Raw genomic sequence first — 18380 nt, forward strand, 5'->3', positions numbered from 1 at the left:
TGCATTCAAAACTATGTATTTCCCCAAAGTTATAATGTCACATATATGAAACCTGCCATTTTCCATTTTTAGAGACCTGAGCAACCAAACATTGTGATTTTTCCAACCTTTGGAATGTTCCTTGAATAAGTTTTTCTCTATTTTCTTGTATCTGTAATTAGGCCAGGCTATGAAAACTATAGAGGTGAAAATTCATTAAGTTGTACATTTACAGTGTATGTACTTTTTTCATACTTCACTAAAATGTTAAAACTGCAGGGACCCTTTAAATGATGCCTGGTTAATGTCCTTAAATGTTCTCTAAAATACATTTAAGTAAACAGAAGCAAAATATAAACTCTTCACTAAAATGTATTCTTATTTTCTTGGAATATTAAAAATGAACACATTTAAATCTCAAACCAATCTCATATCTCAGCCGAGATAAATGATGGTTGAAAAGAAAATGCAGGCCACATCAATGGAAGAGGTGCCATCTATCACATTAAATTTAAAAAAGAAAGCTGTATAGTTCACTCAGCTTCTGGTGACAAACAATATTGTTATAACCCTACCCAAATTTTACTAAAGTTCTAAGTTCACATATACTTTTGTCTTACAGAAGTCTGATCCCCATTACCACCTCTACCAGAGTACAAGTTGAAAAAATAAAAGTGAAAGTCCAAGAAAACAAGTTCACCCATTGTTAAAAAAGAAAAAAATCTATGTTTAGTGAGGAAGAAAACTCACATTGTAACCTCAAATACTTACTTCAGAATGCACGTTAAGTATGTAACATAATAACTACTTATAAAGGAATGACCCTCAAAGAAAGCCTCTCAGTCATATCAAAAACTTTAAGGGCATATGTATTCAACAACTAACTTGCAACACAGCAAATAATTGCCCAAGAGATTTTTTTTTAAAAAAGAAAAAGAAATCCAAGACTTCTTCCTACTAGCTGTGTGATCCGGGAACACTACTTAATCTTATTCTGATTCTCTTTGCCCATCTGCAAAATGACAGCATCTACCTCACAGAGTTGGGAAGCTTCAATGAGATAAGCACAAACAACGTTCAGCATAATACCTGCCATACAGCAATCAATGGAAACTTTTATATTATTCTGAAATTTTATTTAAAAAACAACTAACAAATGCATTTTCAATTCAATTATATGATGTAGTTATTTTTTAAAGGAATAAATTATTTTTAAAAGGAATGATTATGATTTCTTACCTCAACAGAAATTTCAGAGACTTGATTTTCACTTTTCTTAAATGTTTCTACTCTCTTCCAGTATCGTCCCCCATCCCGCTCCTCCTCCAAGATAGGGTCTTGTTATATTGCCCAGGATAACCTCAAACCCTTGAGCTCAAGAGATCCTCCCACCTTAGCCTCCCAAGTAGCTAGGATTACAGGCACATGCCACGGTGTCTTGCCAGTGTCGATCTTTAATGCAGAAATCTTTACAGTAATACTTCAATATCTTGTTCCCAGAAAAATATGCATGAGAAATGTGTGTACAAAAATACCATCTTTTTTTTTCCAAGAAAAGCATTACATGATGTAATGGGGGATGGGGAATAGTATTTTTGAGCACACAGAAGTAGAACACATGATCACAGATTATGATGTATGCTCCAAGTGATCCAAGTGTGTGACATCAAAATATCACACAAATTTGTTGTTTAGTTATATTTCTAAAGAAAGAAAACAGGAGGAAAGCAATATTTTGAGGACCTACTATATACTGGGCAGGGTCAAAGGAAATCTACTCTGGCTTGTTATATCTTCCTAACAGTCCTCTGAAACCTGAGTGAGAAGTTAACTTCTGGTAATTCACAGTTAGAAACAGGGATGGAAATGGGATTTAAACCAAGATCTAAATGGTTTCAAAGCCTATTCTTTCTTGTCTCTCAATCACAAATTACACAGCAGAAATGATTACAATAGTTTATGGCATCACTTTATGATATTATGAAGCCTCTAAAGTATTAGTAAAGTATTACTTTGATGGAAAAAAGTTTATGAATACGGTGTTGTTCTCATTATTATCTTAAAATACCTAGCCTCCATGTGTCCATTCAACAAGATTTATTCAAAGTCATTTACCCTCAGTAGAAGTCTTCCTAACTAATCCTTGCAGTTTTTATTGTTGTTGCTACCATTTAACTCACTTTAAAATATCAATTTCATACTTAGTTTTAGGTAGAAAGTCTCTAAATCAATCGATTAGGTGGCTATTCTTCAGTATCTTCAAACTTCATCAAAAACAACAGCATACAAACAAAATACCTTCTCTCTATCCTCTACCTTCTGTCCTGCAATTATCACAACTTGGCATTAATGGAAAAGACCAAGCAGAGATTACTTTGCTTCTTTATCTTCCAAAGAAGAGATCAATATCCTGGGTACTCTTCCATCCCTGAAGAGTAACTAGATCAAGCTGGAGGATGTGGGTTATCATACAGCACATCCCAATAAAACACCATTTTATCCTACTCACTCTCTTACTCCACATAGACTGCTGATACATATGTTAACCATTCATGCTCTCCACTTTGTCCCAAGATGCAATTCTTCCTCAAGTCTTTTCCCAGGTGAAGGCTCGTACCCTACAGCTGCCAATGAATGTTCTATTACTTCTCCCAGGAAAAAATATGGCTTTCATTTTCAAAGCCCTTTTAGCAAAGGAACTTTTTCTTTTCCAAATAAAATAGTTTACAAAACTCAAATTTATAAACAAGATAAAAGCAAACTACCCTCAACAAAGCAAAATTTGGGGACCAGAGTAAAACAGCTCAACATTCCTTTCATCCAAATCACAAGGATTCTTCACAACACAATGTGAAACAAACATGATTTTGAAGAAGCAGCCTCAATAGAAAATTCCATGAGAAATTTCCTGCTCACTGTACTAAAATCTTGAATAAATATATTCTTCCGTGAGAAATTAAATAACTATGACTAAGAAATAGACTCACCCTGCACCTGTAGCCAGATCTGTGATAATATCCCGTAAGTATCCCAAAGACTAAGAATGAACTTCATTAATCTGCATAATTCCAAAACAGACACATAAACAGATGGACACATATAAAAGATATTTTATAAGCAATATCCCATTACAGCTGTTTATTTTTAAATCATCAGTTAATATTTTGTATCTGTGTATAAAAAAATATCTAGTTTCTGGCAATAAAAGGTCTTACAATTCTGGCACTTTTCTGTCAGAAGAGCCAAAACATAGTAAACAAAAAACCAAAAACAACAATGGGTAGTGTGTGTGTGTGTGTGTGTGTGTGTGTGTGTGTGTGCGTGTGTAGTTTATTTTGCTTTGTTTTAACTCTAATGTCTTTCTAGAGAAGAGCTTCAAAAATCATTCTTTTTCCTCCAAAACAAACAGTACTCTTTCCATGTAACTGACATGGTACAAATGCTGCATGTATTAGTTTCTTATTGCTACCGTAACAAATTACCACAAACCTAGAGGCTTAAAAAGCACAAATTTGTTACCTTATAGCTCTGAAGGTAAAGTCCAAAACAGGTCACAATAGGCTAAAACCAAGATGTTTCCATGGCTGTATTCCCTTCTGGAGGCCCTTAGGGGAGAATCTGTTTCCCTGGTCATTTAGGTTGCTGGCAGAATGGAAGTCCTTATGGTTGTGGAACTGAGGACCTCACTTCCTTGCAGGCTATCAGCTGAGGACAGTTCCCAGCTTCTAGAAGACATCTACATACCTTGGCTTATGATCTACTTCTTTCATCTTCAAAGCCAACAATGGCAAATCAAGTACTTCTCATGCTTCAAATCTTTCCTGTCTCTTCATCCATCACCTACCCACTCTTCTGCCTTCATCTTCCAATCCAGAATAATCTCCCCATCTCAAAGCCTATAATTTAAACGTACCTGCCAAGACCCTTTTGCAATGTAAGGTAACATATTCATAGGTTCCAAGGATTAAACCAGGACTCTCTGGGGGACCATTATTCTGCCTATTGTGCCATACTTGTTGAGCTGCACTGATGTGAAGTCAGAAAAAACACCACAGAACATGTCATGATCTGCTGTGGTCTGCATGTGTCCCCCAAAATTCATATGCTGGAAGTTTAATCCCCAATGTAATAGTGTTGGGAGGTGGGGCCTTTTGGGAGATGTTTAGCTCATATAGGCTCCACCTTATGTACACATACAGCAATGCTGCTATAAAAAGGGTTTGCAGGAGTGGGTTCTCTCACTTCTGCTCTTATCCCACAAAGGAACACAGAGTTCATCTCTCTTACCCTTCTACCTTCCACCACGTAAGGATGCAGCACGAAGGCCCACATTGAATGGCAACAACTTGTTCTTGGACTTTCCTGCCTCCAGAACTGTGAGATACTACATTTCTGTTCTTTATAAACTATATAATCTGTAGTATTCTTTACAGCAGTACAAAACAGAGTAAGATACTATCCTTTAGCCTCAAAAGTTGTTAGGATCAAAAGCATTAGAGTTCAAAATACTGAGCAATTGTATCATTAAATATTACCACTATGAGTAAATCCATCAATTAGAATAGCTATTATCACTAAGCCCTTACTTCTCTTGAAATCAAAGAATATCTAAATATGTGAACATAACTTAAGGCTGAATAAATTAAATTTCTCATTGTAAAACAGAATTTATTTATAATTTTAGACTCCTCTCTCTTTGCTTAACTGCCTGTGTCCCACAAATCTGAATCCCTAAATAATGTTACCACAAGGCTAAAGTCACATTGGAAGACACAGGCTTAGATGATATCTTCTAGAAAGCACAACACTGTTCTTGTCATAGAAACAAGACCGAACTTAAACCAGTGACAAGACCCATGAGTTCAACACATGCAACATCTAGAATCTCTTAGAATCCCCATATTAAATATATTCAAAGACTATGAAAAAGGTGTTGCTACTTCGAATTAGTTTTGGCAAAAAGAAAGAACAACTTCTATTGGCACAGATCTTCTGCTGTTCTTCTAAAATAAGGGAAAGATGTGCCTTAGAAAATAAATTGTTAAATAGCTAGAAAAATAATAACATGAAACTAATTTGAGTATTAAAAATTTCCACAAGACATGTCATCTTTTCAAAACAAAGTAATTTAATAGCAATAGACCCCAAAAACCAAAGTAAAGATACTTGACAACATTCTTATATCCGTTTGTTCTTTGGGAGTACAGAAATTTTATATACATAAAATTTAAGTTTATATTTAATATTACCTCCAATTTCAAACTAAAAATAATGCATAAGCTCTCAACCTACATAGATTGTTATCAAAGTGATTTAAATTTACAATGCATATCCAATTTTACAGTCTTTGAGTGCCTATGAGAAACAGGCAAATACAAATTAGTTTCATCTAGCTTCCACTAATGGCAGAGTGAACTGGTCAGGCATAGTTTCCAGCAGATAAGCTCTAAACCTATATAAAGCATTTCTAAAAACACACCATAGTCATGTGCCACATAATGATGCTTTAATTAGTAACAGTGGTCCCATAAGATTATAATGGAGCTGAGAATTTCCTATTGCCTACGATGTCACAGCCACAGTGACCTTAGCATAATATGTCGCCTTCTCTATGTTTAGATATATTTAAGTAGACAAGTACCACTGTGTTACAACTGCCTACAATATTCAATACAGCAACATCAATAGGATATACCATATAGCCTAGGTGTGTAGTAGGCTACATCATCTAGGTTTGTGTAAATACACTCTATGATGTTTACACAAAGATGAATCACCTAAAGACACATTTCTCAGAACATATCCCCATCATTAAACGATGAATAACTGCATTTGAAGGGGACAGAAATAACCAAAGAAAGATTTACTTTTAATTATAGAAATTGCAATGAGTAAGAATTGCAAGTCTGGTCATTTTTGTCTAATGGCACTCACTACCACAACTCCCATTCCAAGTCCCATAGATACAGACTTACATTCTGTAGATGGCTGAGAACAGGAATCAGGGCAGGCAGAGTAGTTATTTCACATAAAGCTGGGGACGAGGGGTCAGTGGGTGGAATCCTGAGAGCCACAGGAGCAAGACCAAATCCCCGCCTTATCATTAACATACATATGCGTGGCAGAGATCCAATGGGGATTTGGAGAAAAAAGCAATCGAAAGTCAGAGAGGAATCTACCCTTACAAGATCTGTAAAATGAGTGAGTCTGCTGCTTTTTCAGACTGATAGCATTCCCTAAACAGTGCACAGCTATAATGGCAGAAAGCTGGGGCCTTACTAACTTGCGGTGTCAGAGGACTGAGCTCATGGCTGGCACGGCAACTGAAAGGATAGGGAAGAAACACACAAAGGAAAAAGAGGTAAGGGCCATAATTTTAGTACCAACTTTGCCAGAATCCTTGGCGACAGCTAACTACACAGGCACAGGGAAAACCATAAGGTACTACACTCCCAAAGTGGCAGCTGTAAGATTAAAGAACTGAGCAAAACCAGCAACTACACAATGCAGGGAAAATAATGTACAGTTTAAGACCAGACAAGTTAAATTTGTTCTACAGGCTAGAACAAAAATAACATGAGCAATCCTCAGAGAACATAACAGAATCTACAATCAATAAAATGTACTATCCACAATGTCTAGTTTTCAACCAAAATTTATTTCACATGCAAATAAATGAGATAACATGATCCATATGCATGAAAAGGAAAAAAAAAGTCAATAGAAATTGATTCAGAGAGGGCTAATATGTGAGACTTAGCAAAGACTTCAAAGCAGCTACTATTTCACCTGAAGTAATTCAACACTAAGTAGACTGTGGTAATTAAAGATGCATGTTGCAATCTCCAGTGAATTTCTAAGAATTACAGTGTAATTCTTAGAAAAATAGTACAAGCACATAGCTAAAAAGTGCACAAACAAAATAAAATAGAAGACACAAAAGTATTTGATTAACATAAAAGAAAGCAGAAAATTCCAAGAAAGGAAATCTCAGACTAGATGACTTCACAGGTGAGTTTGGCCAAATACTTTATTTCATTTATTTTTTATTTATTTTTATTCATTTTTTAATTCATTTATTTATTTTTTTTTTTAAGAGACAAGCTCTCGCTATTTTGCTCAGGCTGGTCTTGAACTCCTGAGCTCAAATGATCCTCCCACCTTAGTCTCCTGAGTACCTGAGATTACAGTCACATGCCACCATACCCAGTTGGACCGAACATTTAAAGAGTAAATATCAATACTTCTACAACTCTTCCCAAAAATTAAAGAGAACGGAATGCTTCCTAACTCAGTCTATGAGGGCCAGCATTTGCCTGACACCAAAGTCAAAGACACTACAAGAAAACAACAGCCCAATATCCTGTATAAATACAGATGAAAAAAATCCTCAACAATATACTAGCAAACCAAATTCAGCTGTGTATTAAAAGGATCATACATCATGAACAACTAGGATCTATCTCTGGAATACAAGAGTAGTTCAACATACAAAAATCAGTCAACTGACTGGGCACAGTGGTTCATGCCTGTAATCCCAGCACTTTGGGAGGCTAAGGCAGGTAGATCACTTGAGGTCAGCAGTTGGAGACCAGCCCAGCCAACATGGAGAAACCCCCATCTCTACTAAAAACACAAAAATTAGCTGGGTGTGATGGCATGCGCCTATAATCCCAGCTACTTGGGAGGCTGAGGCATGAGAACCGCTTGAACCCAGAAGGCGGAGGTTACAGTGAACCGAGATCGTGTAACTGAATTCCAGCCTGGGCGACGGTGAGACTCTGTCTCGAAAAAAAAAAACAAAAAACAAAAAACAAAAAAAAAAACAATCAATATAATATACCACATTAATAGGATGAAGGGAAAAAAACACATGACCATTTCAATTGATGCAGAAAGAGCACCCCAACTCAACACCATTTCATGATAAAAACATTTAATAAACAGAAATAAAAGAAAAACTTCCTTAACACAATAAAGGTCATATATGAAGAACACACAGCTAACAAAATACTCAGTTGTGAAAGACTGAAAGCTTTTTCCCTAAGATCAAAAACAAAACAAGGCCAGACACAGTGGCTCACACTTATAATCCCAGCACTTCTGGAAGCAAACATAGGAGAATCACTTGAGCCCAGGAGTTCGAGACCAGCCTGGACAACATAGCGAGACTCCATCTCTACCAAATAAAAATTAAAAATTAGCCAGGCATGGTGGCATGCCTGTGTCCCAGCCACTCAAGTGGCTGAGGCAAGAGACTCACTTGAGCCCAGGAGTTTGAGGTTACAATGAGATATGTCTGCGCCACTGCCACTGCACTCCAGCTTGAATGGCAAAGCAAGGCCCTGTCTCTACAAAACAAACGAACAAACAAGTATTAGCCTGCACCTGCTCCACCAAAACTTCTATAGTGTTGGAAATCCTAGCCAGAGCAATTAAGTAAGAAAAAGAAATAAAAGGCATTCAAATCAAAAGGAAAGTAGTAAAACTGTCCTTGTTTGCAGATAACATGATCTAATATTTACAGAAATGCATAAAGACCCCACCAAAAAACTATTAACATAAAAAATTCAGTAAAGTTGCAGAATACAAAATCAACACACAAAAATCAGTGTCATTCCTATGTACCAACAACAATCTATATGAAAAAGATATTAAGAAAACAATCTCATTTACAATTGCATCCAAATAATAAAATACTAGGAACAGACTTAAGTAAGAAAGTGAAAGACCTGTATATTCAAAACTACAAATAAAAGAAACTAAAGAACTAAAGAAGACAAACAAATGGAAATACTTCTAATGTTCATAGATTAGACAACTGAATACTGTTAAAATTTCCCTACTATTCAAAGTGGTCTACAGATTCAATGCAATCCCTATCTAAATTCCAATGTCATTTTTTAGAGAAATAGAAAAAAAAATCTAAAATTCATATGGAACCACAGAAGACCCTGAATAGTCAAAAGAACTCTGAGAAACAAATAACATAGCTGGTATCATCATACTTCTTTATATATACATACACAAAGCTATAATAATTAAATAGTATGGTACTGGCAAAAAGAAAGACAAACTGATGCAATAGAGTAGAGAGCCCAGAAATAAATTCATGCATATATGATAAACCAATGTGTAACAAGGTTGCCATGAATACACAAGGAGGTAATGACAGTCTCTTCAACAAATACAAGGAAAACCAGATATACAAATGCAAGGGAATGAAATTGGACCCTTAGTCTTACACCATACACAAAAATCAACTCAGAATGGCTTAACGATTTAGCCGTTAGACCTGAAACTGTAAAACTCCTAGAACGACACGTGAGGAAACACTCTGTACCATTGGTCTTGGCAATGATTTCACAGATGTGACCAAAAACACAGACAACAAATGCAAAAACAGACAAGTGCGACTACATGAAACTAAAGAGGTTCTGCACAGCAAAGGAAACAAGACAGTGAAAATGCAACCTATGAAATGCGAGAAAATATTCACAAACCATGTATCTGATAAAGGGTTAATTTCCAAAACGTATAAGGGACTTTACAACTCGATAGCAAAAATAAAAACCCAATTAAAAATGAGCTAAGGACTTGAATAGACATTTCTCCAAGGAACACATACAAACAGCCAACAAGTATATAAAAAGATCATTAATATCACCAGTCATCAGAGTAATGCAAATCCAAACCACAGTGAGATACCACCTCACATCCGTTAGAATGGTTATTATAAAAACAAACAAACAAACAAAAACAACAAAAAACAGACACGTGCTGGTGAGGTTGCGGAGAAATTGGAATCGTTTTACACTGTTAGTGGGCATGCAAAATTGTACAACCCCTATAGAAAATAGTATGGTGATTCCTCAAAGAAATTAAAAATAGAATTACTATACGATCCAGCAGTCCCACTTCTGGGTTTTTATCCAAAATAACTGAAATAGGATCTTGAGGAGGTATCTGCACTCTCATGTTCACAGCAGCACTATTTACAACAGCCAAAATACAGAAATAACCTAAATGTCCACCAGCTGATGACTGAATTTTTTAAATGTGATATATATACATAGAACAGAATATTATTCCGACTTAAACAAGAAAGAAATCCTGAAATATGCAACAATGTGGATGAATCTTATGGATATTATGCTTAGTAAAATAAGCCAGTCACAGAAAGACAAATACTGCATGATTCCATTGACATAAGGTATCTAAAATAGACAAATGCATGGAAGCGAATAATGGAATTGTGGCTGCCAGGGGCTGGGGGAGAGGAAGAAATGAGGAGTTGTTAATCAATGGGCATAAAATTTTAGTAAAGCAAGATAAGTAAGTTCTAGAGATCTGCTGTTCAATACCATGCCTATAGATAACAATACCATATTATACATTTAAAAATCTGTTAAGAGGGTAGATCTCATATTAAGCATACTTACCATTCTAAAATTTAAAAAAGAAAAACACCACACTAACGTAAGGTATTCCTATTAACCTATCCAGAAAAGTTTAAAAAACAAAGGGAAGAGGAATAAATTTTTTTTTTTTTTTGAGATGGAGTCTCGCTCTGTTGTCCAGGCTGGAGTGCAGTGGCACAATCTTGGCTCACTACAACCTCTGCCTCCCAGGTTCAAGCCATTCTCCTGCTTCAGCCTCCTGAGAAGCTAGGATTAAAGGAGCGCGTCACCATGCCCAGCTAATTTTTTGTATTTTCAGTAGAGGTGGGGTTTCACCATGTTGGCCCAACTGGTCTCAAACTCCTGACCTCAAGAGATGAGGCTGCCTCAGACCTCCCTAAGTGCTAGGAGGTGTCAGCCACCATGCCTAGCCTGAAATTTTTAAAATGAGATGACAGAATGGAATGTTAAAGACGGAACTGGAGTCTGTTAATTCAGTGCAAATAGGCGAATAGTGTATCTCAATTTCAAAGTTTAGAAGTAGGGATAGTATCTAACCTCCAGCTCTAATTCCTCCTTTGCATCTACATTTTTTTTTTTGCAAAGAAAACCTTTCTAAAACATCCCCCAGCTCACTTCTCCTCAAGTCTCCTGAGCCCAGATGAGTCGCATGTCCACGTTTAAACCATTACGTAAAGGAATGAAACTATCATGATCTATCATGATTTAAGCACTGGTGCAATTAAGTAGTCCCTTCCTTGAGCCCAAAGGTATTATTAGGAAGAAGAGCACTCAACCAAACTGAGACCCTGTAAAAAAGAAAGAATGGAAACAAAGGAAGTGGGAAGTCAATCAGTAATGTATGCTACACTGAATATAGATCCACGTGCCATGGAAACCAATTTAAGATGTAAGAGTTGGCATCCTGTCTTGAAAAATAAGATTCTATCCAATTGTTCTTTCCTGGAACATATGAAGGGGGTTTTCAGGAACTTTTGCTGACAAATTCTGCATTCTCCTCAAGAAGCGACTCTGGATAAACTTGAGAAGTGAACAACTGAACTTCCAGAGACCTAGACCATGCAATTTAGATACGGATTTTTTTTTCAAAGCAGATGTTACTAATCTCTGTAATTGCTACAGAAACAACTTCATAAATCTCTGTGTACTACCTCATTCTGAGGATCATGCCTTCTTGATGTGCCCACGAAAATAAATTCACCATAAGATATATTAGGCACTTTTTAGTTACATAATATAAACTGATTGGGTTTTAGAGAATGGTTTACCAGATATAATAATTTCAGGGTTTTTTCCAACAGTGAAATAACTTTAGTTTTAATATAATTAATAAGGAAATAATATAGATTATCACCACTGGCAACAGGATATATTCCTAGTTGTAATAATAAAACCATGTCATCAGCATGTATCTTCCTTTGGGATATGATATTAAAAGATTCATCAAATCACATTTCTGATTCATCAAAAGAGATTTCAAATCTCTAACATAGAAGTTAAAAACAAATGAATAAAACTGCAAGCTATTTTACTGAATATGTTTCTGAGAAGATCATGCCTCCCTGCCCTGTTGTTTATACAATATGAAAGTGTAAAATTCTACAGGTACACCTATAATCATAAATTTACATTCAACCATTCTAACAGCCTTTAGCAATCTTAATTTGCCGTATTTACCAAAACAAAGACTGATAAAAACTGTTTCATATTGTTATTGGCTTTTCTATATATAAAGGAATAAATTATCTTGGCAATGAAAAGTAGAACAACCCACCTAACTTTCCTGTACAATATTATACTTAGAGACCCAAAGCTGTAATTCATCAAGAAGAAAGCTAGCATAATTTTAAAGGAACAGTCAACAATAGACTAAGCCTGTAGTTCTGAGGCACTTTGTTTAGATTAAGACACATTTTTTTCAAATTAATATTATTAGTAATATATACTAGAAGGGAAAAGAACTTGAGAACTATTGGCATAAGCACCCAAATGAAAAAGAAAATCCCTTAGAACCAAGAAATAAAAAACTTTGATACATTACTAGTTGGAAGTACCTTAAGCTAAATAAATTGTTCTCAAACTTTATAAGTCTTCCAGCAAGGGGTGATAGTAAGGTAAAATACAGAGCTTCCATGAACATTATTAAACAACCATATGAAACAGAACACATATCTAGAAATGCTTGCAACTTTAAAATGTATGAAAAACAACATACTAATGTTTACAGTAAAAGAGCTCCTTGTTTTTGTCTAGATGTTACCCTGAATTTTTTACACTATATGATAAAAGAACAAATAGAATCATAAATGAGTTATGAGTATTACCTGTTAAATATAAATTTTAGCAACATTAACTTCAATTAGTTTTAAAAAAGGTTTGTGTGCTTGTGTGTATAATTTCTATATGCTTATCTCTACCACATACAAACACATATCTAAGCATAAGCCTTTCTGGCCATTTGGATTTGAGCACAACATCACCCCCATCTGGTGGTGGCTGAACCCAGTCACATATGTAAGCAATTTAGAGACCATTTAAATCAAATGTACAAACAGAAAATCTTTATAATCTGTCATTACACTGTAGATATACACATATACATTACATTAACTATGAAGAAGTTGTCACACACAAAAAATTTCAATGCATTTAAGAAACAAGTCACTTCAGACTCACAATAAAGGGAAAACTAGAAACAGTTTCATGGTATTTTTTTCTTTTGATTTTTATTTCAATAGCTTTTGGAGTACAAGTGGTTGTGATTACATAAATAAATTATTTAGTGATGAATTCTGAGATTTTAGTACACCTATCACGCAAGTAGTGTACTTTGTACCTAATATGCAGTTTTTTATCCCACACTCTCAATACCCTTCCTCTTCTGAATCTCCAAAGTCCATTTTATCACTCTGTAAGTCTTTGCGTATTCTTAGATTAGCTCCCACTTATAATGAGAACATTTGATGTTTAGTTCTCCATTCCTGAGTTATCTCACTTAGAATAATGGCCTCCAGCTTAATCCGTGTTGCTGCAAAACACATTACTTTATTCCTTTTTATGGCTGAGTAGTATTACATGGTGTGTATATACATATACATCACGTTGTCTTTATTCACTCATTGGTCAATGGGCATTTAGGTGGGTTCCATATCTTTGAAATTGTGAATTGGTCTGCAATAAAGATATGTGTGCATGTGTCTTTTTCATATAATGACTTCTTTTCCTTTGGATAGATACCCAGCAGTGGGATTGCTGGATTGAATGGTAGATCTACTTTTAGTTCTTTAAGGAATCTCCATACTGTTTTCCATAGAGGTTGTATTAATTTACATTCCCACCAGTAGTGTATAAGCATTACCACATCCACACCAACATCTATTGTATTCTGACTTTCTAATAATGGCCATTCTAGACGGAATAAGCTGATAATCTCACTGTGGTTTTAATTTGCATTTCTCTAATGATTAGGGATGTTGAACATTTTTTCATATGTTTCTCGGCCATTTGCATATCTTCTTTTGAGAAATGTCTATTCATGTCATTTGCCCACTTTTTGGTGGGATTATTTATTTTTCTTGCTGATTTGAGTTCCTTGTAGCTTCTGAATACTAGTTCTTTGTCACATGCACAGTTTACAACTATTTTCTCCCATTCTGTGGGTTGTCTGTTTATTTTGACAATTATTTCTTTTGCTGTAGAGACGCTATTTAACCAGGTCCCATTTATTTATTTTTGTTGCATTTGATTTTGGGATTTCAGTCATGAATACTTTGTCTAGGCCAATGTCTAGAAGAGTTTTTCCTAGGTTTTCTCCTACGGTTTGTATGGCTTTGGGTCTTAGATTGAAGTCTTTGATCCATCTTGGGTTGATTTTTATATAAAGTGAGAGGGATACAGTTTCATTCTTCTACATGTGGCTAGCCAGTTTTCTCAGCAGCATTTATTTAATAGGGTGTTCTTTCCCCAATTTATGTTTTTGTATGCTTTGTTGAAGATCACTTGGTTCTAAGTATTTGGCTTTATTTCTGAGTTCTCTATTCTGTTTCATTGGGTCTATGTGCCTACTTTTATACCAGAACCATGCTGTTCTGGTAACTGTATACAGCCTTGTAGTATAACTAAGAGTCCAGTAATATGATACCTCCAGATGTATTCTTTTTGCTTAGGATTGCTTTGGTTATTTGGGCTCTTTTTGGTTCCATATGAATTTTAGGATTTTTTTTCCCATTCGGTGAAAAATAATGTTGGTATTTTGATGGGGAATTGCACTGAATATGTAGACTGCTTTGGGCAGTATGGTTATTTTCACAATATTGATTCTTCCAATCTATGAACACAAGATGTGTTTCCATTTGTTTGTGTCATCCATGTTTTCTTTCAGCAGTTTTGTAGTTCACCTTGTAGAGATCTTTCACCTCCTTGGTTAAGTATATCCTAGTATTTTATCTTTTTTGCAGATGCAAAAGGGGCTAAGTTCTTGATTTGATTCTCAGCTTGGTGGTTGTTGGTGTGTAGCGGTGCTACTGATTTGTGTACATTGACTTTGTAACCTGAGACTTTACTTGTTTATCAAATCTAGGAGTCTTCTGGAGCAGTCTTTATTTAGGGTTTTTTATGTATACAATCACATCATCAGTGAACAGTGATAGTTTGACTTTCTTTTCCAATTTGGACGCCCTTTACTTCCTTCTCTTCCCTGATTGCTCTGACTAGGACTAGGACTTCCAGTACTATGTTGAATAGAAGTGATCAAAGTGGGCATCCTTGTCTTGTTCCAGTTCTCAGGGGGAAGGCTTTCAACTTTTCCCCATTCAGTATGATGTCGGCTGTGGGTTTGTCATATATGGCTTTTATTAATTTGAAGGAAATCCCTTCTATGCCTAGTTTGTTGAGGGTTTTTTATCATAAAAGGATGCTGGATTTTACCGGATGCTTTTTCTGCATCTATTGAGATGATCATATAGTTTTTATTTATAATTCTGTTTATGTGATATATCACATTTATTGATTTGCACATGTTAAATCATCCCTGCATCCCTGGAATAAAACCCCTCGATCACCATGCATTATCTTTTTGATGTGATGTTGGATTTGGTTAGTTAGTATTTTGTTGAAAATTTTTGCATCAATGTTCATCAGGGATATTGCTCTGTAGTTTTCTTTTTTTGTTATGTCCTCTCTGAGTTTTGGTATCAGGGTAATACCGGCTTCACAGAATGATTCAGAGAGAATTCCCTCTTTCTCAATCTTTTGGAATAGTTGCAGTAAGATTGATACCAGTTCATCTTTGAATATCTGGTAGAATTCAGCTGTGAATCTATCTAGCCCTGGGCTTTTTCTTTGTTGGCAATTTTTTTTATTACTGATTTAATCTTGCTGCTTGTTATTGGTCTGCTCAGGGTTTCTATTTCTTCCGGATTTAATCTAGGAGGGTTGTATGTTTCCAGGAATTTATCCATTTCCTCGAGGTTTTCTAGTTGATATGCATAGGGGTGTTAATAGTAGTCTCAAATGATCTATTGCGTTCTGTGGCATTGGTTGTAATGTCTCCAGTTTCATTTCTAACTGAGCTTATTTGAATCTTCTTTTTTTTCTTGGTTCATCTAGCTAATGGTCTATCCATTTTGTTTATCTCTCAAAGAGAGAATTCAGTTCTTGGTGCTTTCAGGGGTGGAAACTCTGAGTTCCTTGGTTATTAAGAGTCTTTGTATGATAGCTTTCTCTGCTGCTGGTTGTAGTAGCAATATGTTGGTCATGTGAGCAAGTTCACTGTCTCCCATAGGGTTGAAATGGTAGAGGTCTCTTGACGCTTAATCTCATTCCCCTGTGATGTGCACTTTTATATTTATTTTTTCCCCAGTATTTTATTTACTGGATTGAATATTTTAGGCTTCAGGCCAATACAGGAGGTGTCCACAGGTAAAAACCAGCTTTGGCTAAAGCAGGTGGGTAAATGCAGTACCCAATGGTGGGGAAAGGTCCCAGCCTTGACAGAGGTGGCCGAGGAAGCTCTCAGTGAAACACACTGAGGTCTTACCAGAGGGAGGGACTGGAGCCACCTTAGCTCCCTTGTCAGGCTGGCAGAAAATTCATCTGCAGGAATGTTGATGTTTCAAGTGGAGAGGAATTGTGCCTCTGCCTCTCATGCAATCCTGCACTTGGAAAGTGCTCCTCCTGTGGGGATGCAGTCACCCTGAAGTGTTTCAGAGAGGTTGTCTATAGGTATACCCATGCCAAGCTCCCATGGGAAAAGCCCCACCTGTGTCTGCAGTGGTGAATGAGGGGGAAAAGAAGTCATCTTCTCCAAGGCTATTCACAAGCACCAGGACTGCCTGACTGTTGGGGCAGAGCTGCAGACTTTCCTTGCTAAGCCCAGCACGGCAACTGTATCTCTCCTGAAAGAAACTTCCCACCAGTGGAAAGATCTGGGACTCAAGGCCTCCCGCCTGGGTTCTTTTGTGCCATGGGTGGTCCCTTGATGTGGTACACTCTCCCTTCCCCTAGAAACAGGTGTCCCTAAGGGTAAGAATACTGTGAATGCTGTTGTTCCTCTGGGTCTAGATGCCCAGTGTGGCTGCCATACTCTAGGCTGCTGCTTGGAATGCCTGCAAGGAATCCAGAGATATGGCCTGTCCTCAAGTCTCCCAGCAGTGGGTACCAGCACCAGCTCTGATGGGGGTGGCAGGAAAGTGACACAGACTGTGAGATTCCTTGGTTATGGACAGTCTTAATGTGTTGGCTTTCTGAAATGATGGTTGTAGTAGTAATGAAAAGGTTATGTGGAGAGACTCAGGACCTCCTGGTTGGCCAGGGTAGTAGAGGCAATGGTGACAGGTAAGGTCATGCACAAGTTTTCTCCTTCCTGGGTGCAGTATTATTCTACCTGGAGATGATGTAATGGACTGTGTTAGTTGGCCTCCAGCCAGGAAATGATGTGTGCAAAAGAGCACCAGCTGCAGTAGTTAACAGTGGTATTTGTGTTGGTCTTATGTTACCAAGGGGCGGTGCTTTGGTTTCTCAGGAATGGGCAGGGCCATAAAGCTCCCGAAAGTTTCTGTCCTTTGTGTTAAACTACCAGGGTGGCTGGAGGGGTAAAGCCAGGTGGGGGCTGGGGTCAGGCAGGTCCCTGCTCTGACTCTCCACAAGTGGGGCAAGCAGCAGCCCCTGGGCAGGAGTTTGAGGGAGGTTTCTCTGGCACTGGGGTAATGTTCCAGAGAGCTGTATTAACTGCCTCTGCTGCACAGAGAATTTTATGTAGGGAGTGGGAAGTAACAGGTGATAGTAAACCCCACCCAGCTCACCCAGCTCACCCAGCTCCCCGCATACTTGGCAAGGCAGATCTCATACCCACAGTTTCCCAGTAGCAGCATCCAGCTAAGTTCTAGACCTTCTACTCAAAACTGCCCCAAGCCATATGCCTTCCCTGCGGGAAAACAGGAACCACAGGTTTCAGGTCACGCCCCTCCCAGTTGGCTCACACAGCTGGGGCACCCAGCTCCCTAGCTTGTGGCTACAGGACACTTGCCACTCACCCTCTGGTTCTGGCCTAGGAAATTCTTCCTCATTCGAGGTTATCATGAAATTCAGTTGGGAGGTTCTTTCAACCTGTGACGCTTCCTGAGTTAGCTGGCGGACTTCCATGAGATACACTGTGAGGCAGAATAATGAATGGCTCCCCTTGGTCTACTCTGCAGACTGGGAAAGCACGCAAGGCTGCTCCCACTGCCGTTCCTACTTTTATATATGTCACCACTCCCTAAATCAGTTCCAGTGTTGAGTAGGATAAAGGTCTTCCCCTGTGGGTTGGATTGTCAGGTTCCCCTGTAGGGGTGTGTATCCTGGAGGCAGTCTCTTCCACTCTCACCCTCTGGGGACTTACAGTTTTTCACCTGGCTCACAGTGTAGGCTGTAGCCTGCAGCTTCTTTCAAAGCTCATGGTTTATTTTCAACCTTTCCTATCAATGAACAATTTTAATAGGC

At 37.3% G+C, this 18380-nt stretch overlaps 1 protein-coding gene across 2 annotated transcripts in view; it reads right to left on the minus strand.

The window, feature by feature from the left end:
• The window catches only part of COG5 (component of oligomeric golgi complex 5), a 362628-nt gene that overhangs the window by 287196 nt on the left and 57052 nt on the right, over nt 1–18380 (minus strand). The window lies entirely within an intron of this gene.

This window comes from Pan paniscus, chromosome 6 (assembly GCF_029289425.2).
Source record: "Pan paniscus chromosome 6, NHGRI_mPanPan1-v2.0_pri, whole genome shotgun sequence".
NCBI classification, from domain to species: domain Eukaryota; kingdom Metazoa; phylum Chordata; class Mammalia; order Primates; family Hominidae; genus Pan; species Pan paniscus.